Here is a 7,011-nt window from a genome sequence, read left to right on the forward strand (position 1 = left end):
ACCATTGCATCCAATATGTTGACACAGATAATTAAAATGGATTCATGTAGCAGAATGCACAGCATACCCTGCTACTTTGTTTCCTCTTCATATTGCTGGCTGGATCATCCCATGATCTATATTGAGGAGCTGTGGGATTTTTTTTTTCCTTTGATGTGTACACCAGAACCTGTAATGGACTTTGATTACATCGTGTGGACTCTACAGGTTTTTGGATTTATTAACTGAGCTCTGGATGAATTGCCTATGTGCTGTTTCTGTACATAGAACGTATCTTTGTTTTCCTTTATCCCTTACCTGAAACGGGTATGGCAATAAGTACCGTATTAAAGCAAATGGGTAAACCTGATGATCAGGAAATTGGCAATTGCAGAAATACGACAACCACCTTGTCTTTTCCAGGAAAGATGCCCCTTAGGCCCAAGCTCAGCCTTGCTGACCCATGCCATGTATGCTTGCTATCACATCAAACTGCCTTTGCATAGAGACAGTGGCTAGCTTTTTATTTTTCCCTCTCATCACTTCAGCTGTCTTGCAATTCCTGATAAAACTGAGAATGGAAATCAGAATTTTTTTTTTAATTGTTTCTGAGCTGCTTTTAAGGTACTTCTTCTAGAGAGCTGTGACATGAGAGGTGGTATCTTAAGGGTGTACAACACAGAAACAATCTCCAAGCACAGATATGCCATTTTTTATCTTTCAAGACCTCGCAACAACCCTATGCCTATTTTATATAGACTTCTATTACCACTGCATGCCACAGGCTAGTATTTACTTTTCTCTTTTGTTCATGGACGGACACAGCAGCATCTGACCTTAGGGTATTCTCCTCCTTTCTATGAGATTGACTAGGCAGAAAAACAGCATGTTAAGTGTTAAACACGCCACACAGTACAGTACCTCCCAGGGGGCGGTTCCCCGGATACATCCCCCCACTCTCTGATCTGCTGAGATGACATGGCTCCTCTGGGCCCATGTGCTCTGGGGATTTTTTTTAATTTTCTTGCTTTTTTTTTTTTTTCCTGCATTTTTGGATCCTGAGATCTACAATCAACTGCCGACTGGGTGACAGGCTGGATCCTTTATCCTTGTAGTCCCCCCAAGTTCAGCCATCGAGCGTGTGCCGGCCTTTAGCTACGCGCTGGGCTGTCCACGGCATGCCCCATTGCACCAGGGGTGGCCGGTGAGCTATATGCTCCAGGGCACACATATGACCGGGCTCTATGTCAGTGTGCCGGGCCGACAGCCATGCCGTAACTGCACGGATGGTGGTTCTGTCCGGGATGCCTCCAGCCGGTGGTCGCAGGACAGATAAGTAGCAGTCCCCTTGCTTTGGCAGGGTGGTGCGGCTGGTGCATTCCTGGGGAGGTCGATTGGGATCCGCCCTGCTTTCCTCTCTCCCTCCTTTCCCCACGTTCTAGCTGGCGGGGTCGGCTGTGAGGTGGGGGGGCTCCATCCAGTGGTTGGGGGCTGTGTCTGCTTGGGGGTGCTGTTTTGCTGCCGTGTGTGCAGGGGGGGCCTGCCCGGGGGTCCCGGGTGTTTTCACTGTATGTGTTTTTTACTGCAATCGTGGCCGCCATTTTGGCGGCAACGGGCACCTTTATTGGAGATCGCCGGCCATTTTCTTGTAGCCCACGTGCTTTTTTTGCATGTCTGTGGCCATTTTGGAATGTGTTTTTGCCTCTAGTGGCTGAAAAAACGTCGAACGGTTCCAGCACACTTCCTGAGGCACGTAGCAGCCAGCAGCAGTACAGGCCTGGTCGGGTGGTGAGTCCTCTGGGGGGGTCCCCTGTTCTCTGCTGCGGCCGGGAGGGTGGCCTGTGGGTCTTGCCTTGCATTCCACGGGTGGCAAAAGGTCAGCATGGTGTCCAAACCGGATGCTTCTCCCCCCGACATGCCAGAGTTAACCCTTGGTGCCTCTGTACCTGCGGCCTCTGTGGATGCTATGACGGCAGTCCTAGAGGCGTTTGTAGCCATGATTGAAGCGGCGGGTGGCCAGAGGGGGGGTAAAAGTGCCCCCCTCTGCCCCAACTTCTTCTGGGGATGCCTCTGACACAGAATCGGGCCCAGCTACTACTGCTCCCGGCCCTGGTTCTGAGGTTTTAGAGGATGCAGGCCTAGTCCACACGGACAGTGAGGATGACTCTGCATCAAGGTCAGCGCATGATAGGGCGCTAGTGGGAGCTCTTATCACTGCGGTGCGGGATACTCAGAAAATTGAGCATTCGGTGGAGACATCAAAGATGTCGGTCCCTTTTGGTTTCCGCAAGCCGGCCCGCACTGCAAAAGTGTTTCCTTGTGTTCCTTATCTGGAAAAAAATGTGTACAAGGAATGGTATCGGCCGCAAACGTTTTTTTTTCTGTTCCAAAATGCTTTGCGGTCCGTTATCCTTTTGAGGAGGACTTCCTGAAAAAGTGGACCTCCTCCATCAGTGGACCCCCGTGTCCAGACTGAGCAAAGCTACCACGTTACCTGTGAAGGGGGCTCCCGCTTTCAAGGACCCCACAGATAGGAGAGCTGAGGCTGTGGCCCGCTCCATGTTCACGGTGGTGGCGTCGACGGTGAGACCGGTCTTGGCCGGGGCTCTAGTGTCACACTTGCTAAACGGGTAAAGTTGTTGCTTCAGGAGTTGGAGGAGCATCAAGCCCCTCCGGACTGTGTGGCGCTGGCCGACCAGTTGGTGCAGGGCCTAAAATTTGTCTGTGAGTCAGCCTTGGATACGCTTCCCTTGCTCTCCAGGGCCTCGGCCTACGTGGTGGTGTTGCGCCGCCTTGTCTGGCTGAAGTGTTGGCCTGCGGACCAGTCTTCTAAGAAGGCCTTGGTGGACTTGCCCTTTAAGGGTGAAAGGCTTTTTCGGGCTTCTCTAGATGACGACATAAAAAATGCCACGGGAGGTAAGGACACTCTACTCCCAAGATCTGTAAAGGTAAGGAGCCTCGCCGTAGGAAGGGGCCCTCCTTTACCGCCTCCAATCCTTTTTTTCGTCCACCCGGTGCGGCAGGTAAACGTTCCCAGGGCGCTAAGGCGCCTGCTGAAGGGCCCCTGGTTCCGCAACCCTGCAGACAAACCTGCTTCCGCATGAAGGTCTGCCCCCGCCCGTCTCTCGGGAGGGGGGCCGGCTTCGCAAATTTGCGGCTGGGTGGATGTCTCTTCTTTCCGACCGGTGGGTTTGCGAAGTAGTTTCCTCTGGGTACAAGATAGTTTCTCTTGTTCGCCAAACAGATTTTTTTCCTTCCAACCTCCAGCTTCCTCCGGGTCGTCGGGAGGCCCTGTTTGGGGCTGTTCAGGATCTGCTGGTCAGGGGGGTGATCGTGCCGGTTCCTTTATTGGAACGGTTTCAGGGGTTTTACTCCAATCTGTAGTCCCCAAGAAGGAAGGGGTCCGTCCAATCCTGGATCTCAAGGCCCTCAACTGTTTTGTCAGAGTGCAAAAGTTCAGGATGGCGTTGGTTTGCTCTGTAATAGCGGCACTCCATCAAGGGGACTTCCTGGCGTGCTTGGATATCAAGGACGCGTACTTGCATATGCGCAAAGCACCAGAGATTTCTGCGATTTGCGGTCGGGGAGGACCACTTTCAATTTGTGGTCCTCCCTTTCGGCCTGGCTTCGGCACCAAGGTGCTCGCTCCGATTCTGGCCCTGCTGAGGCTACCTGGACGATCTTCTGCGAGCTTCTTCAAGCTCAGAGTTAGTCGGTATTGGTACTGTCTCAGCATCTGGAATACCTGGGGTTGGTCCTGGATTCCTCAGAGGGGAGAGTTTTTCTTCCCACGGAGAAACTGCGGTGAGGCAGTTGGCGACCCAGAAGTGGTCGTCGCTTTGCTTTTGCATGCAAGTTCTGGATCTGATGGTTCCGTATGCCCAATATTACACTCGTGTGTTGCAGAGAGAAATTCTGTCGCGTTGGGACAAGCTCCCTTCGTCTCTGGATTACCAAGTCCGGGTGAGTCGCCTGGTCAGGTCCTCCCAAGTGTGGTGGCTGACGTCTCCGGTGCTTCGGGTCGGGAAGTCGTTCCTGCCGTGCCATTGGACGGTGGTCACGACGGATGCCAGTCTCTCCGGATGGGGGGGGGGAGTCTGGGGTGTTCAGTTAGCCCAGGGGCTCTGGACACGGGAAGAGTCCCGCCTGCCAATCAATGTCCTAGAACTCCAGGCGATCAGGCTATGCCTCTCCAAGTGGTCTCTGAGACTGCAGGGGCGCCCAGTCAGAATTCAGTCGGACAACGCCACGGCTGTGGTGGATGTCAATCATCAAGGGGGCACACAGAGCTCGGCTGCAGTGGCGGAAGTTGCTCACATGCTCCAGTGGGCCGAAAAGAACGTTTCGGCTCTTTCGGCCATTTACATTCCGGGCGTAAAGAACTGGCAGGCGGACTACCTAAGTCGCCAAACGCTAGACCAAGAAAAATGGTCGTTACACCTGGATACGGTCAAGAGACCCGTGGGTGAACACGTCAGACACGTTGGTGGCACCTTGGGGTCACTATTGCCTAATCTACGCCTTTCCTCCTCTGAAGCTTCTTCCTCGTCTGCTACGCAGAGTGGAAGCCGAGGGGATACCAACAATCCTAATTGCTCCGGATTGGCCTTGCCGTCCCTGGTACGCAGATCTGGTGCGTCTGGTGGCAGATGTTCCTTGGCGCCTGCCACTGCGAGAGGATTTTCGGTCGCAGGGTCCTATCTTTCATCCTGCTTCCTCGTTGGCTTTAACGGCGTGGCTATTGAGAGCCTGGTGCTGAGGGACCGGGTCTGTTGGATTCGGTAATCTCTATCATGCTGCAGCCGTGGAAGTCTACTTCACGGAAGATTTACCATCGTTCGTGAAAGGCTTACATCTCTGTGTGAGGATGATGAATTGGTACCCCCGTGCGTACGTGATGTCCCGGATTCAGCTGTTCTTGCAGCGTGGAGTGGATCAGGCTCTCACCTTAAGTACGATTTAAGGGTCAGATTTCGGCCTTGGCTGTTTTCTTTCAGCGACCCTTTGCGGCGCACTCTCTGGTGCGTACGATTGTGCAGGGGGTTCGGCATGTGGCCCCCCACTGCCTCCGTGGGACTTAAATTTAGTCCTCTCGGTGCTTCAAAAGCCTCCGTTTGAGGGCATTAGAGAGATCCCTTTATTGACTCTTTCCCAGAAGGTGGTTGTTCTGGTGGCAATTACATCGGTCAGACGGGTGTCTGAATTGGCGGCCTTGTCTTGCAAGGCTCCTTACGTGGTCATCCACACGGATAAGGTGGTGCTGCGGCTGCAGCCGTTGTTCCTAAGGTTGTTTTGGCCTTTCACATTAATGAGGACATTGTTCTTCCATCCTTGTGTCCTCGGCCGGAGAACCCAAAAGAGGCTGCGTTGCATTCCTTGGACGTGGTTCGAGCCCTACGGGTGGACCTGTCTGCTACGGCTCCGTTTCGGAGGTCGGATTCACTGTTCGTGTCGGTGACTGGTCCTAAGAAGGGTCTGGCGGTCTCGTCGGCCACCATTTCTAGGTGGATCAGACAGGTTGTGCTTCAGGCCTATGCCCTAAAGGGGCGGGTGGCCCCTTCCCAGGGCAATTGGTACTTCTTGGGCTTTCCGCCATCAAGCGTCCGTTTTACAGGTGTGTTAAGGTTGAAGTTCCTCCATTGAGGAGCTCTGTTTTGTTTGGGGTGAAGTTGGTTTGCTGTGTTTTTCCCACCCCTCAATTTTTGACACTGCTTGGGGATGTCCCTAAGGTCAGATGCTGCTGTGTCCGCCCATGAACGGAAGAGAAAATAGGATTTTTGTACTCACCGTAAAATCCATTTCTCTGAGTTCATGGATGGACACAGCACCCACCCCTCCTTTTGTTTGTACTGCTTGTTACGAACTGGGGCTGCAGAGCAGAGAGTGGGGGATGTACCCGGGCGAACCGCCCACTGGGGAGTGTTTAACACTTAACATGCTGTTTTTCTGCCTAGTCAATCTCCTAGAAAGGAGGTTAATACCCTAAGGTCAGATGCTGCTGTGTCCATCCATGAACTCAGAGAAACAGATTTTACATGGTGATTACAAAAATCCTTTTTTTCCAATATTCAAAACCTAATCGGTCTGGGCACCAACCACCTCTAGAAAGTGTCCTGGTGACACAAGCTGTCTACATATAATGGAAATGGGACTGTGTGCAGAACCCAGTATAAATGTTATATAACAATTCTCAACGGGGAGGGATTCCACATGAAACCTGTACAGGAAATGTGATTACATATAGTACTGATTTCCAACATGTAATTTTGTCAAAGGTATAGAAAGGACTTGAATAGTGATGGTGAACACTGCAATACCTTCGAGGGTAGTTTACCTATCCATACACTAGAGTAGAACACAAAATAATGCTTTTATTAGTCTTCACATAATTTTAACATTAAAAAAAAAGGTTACACAGAAAAATCATAGATAAAACATAACTACCTGTATTGAGAAGGTATAAACAATCTATTAAATATGTGTAGCTTTGGTCATTTTGAAAAGAACAATAGACTATATGTACTTCCCTTTATCAGCAAGTATTGCAGCCCTTATTGAGTGTACTTCTGATCATGCAGGGATTTAAATCATTGTAGCTCAATCACTGGCGGTTTACGTAGGCAGTCATATCATTGTATTTTGGTAATCACTAGCTTTTTAATCACTTTTAGATTGCATTATCATTGAGATGAATTGGCCAACCACATTTCCTTCATTGTTCATTGGTACAAGGGCTGCAGGAAATTACTGAAAGAACATCGGCTTATGATGTTTCCATTTAATTGTTACACATAATAGAAATAGACCAACGTTTTTTTTTTGTGTGTGTCAAATCTAACCTAATACTGTTGCAGATTAGAAAGAGTCTAGCTTCATGACATTCCCATGCTGACCACTAGAGAGCAGCATTTCATACCAGTTGCAACCTACTCAAGTGGCTGTCATCTTGAAGTTTTCTAGACTGTCATGATTTCAGTGCAACTTTTGGAGCAGCTTAGATACCATACATACATGTTCTTCAGAACTACTATA

Source organism: Rana temporaria, chromosome 3 (assembly GCF_905171775.1).
Source record: "Rana temporaria chromosome 3, aRanTem1.1, whole genome shotgun sequence".
Taxonomy (NCBI): domain Eukaryota; kingdom Metazoa; phylum Chordata; class Amphibia; order Anura; family Ranidae; genus Rana; species Rana temporaria.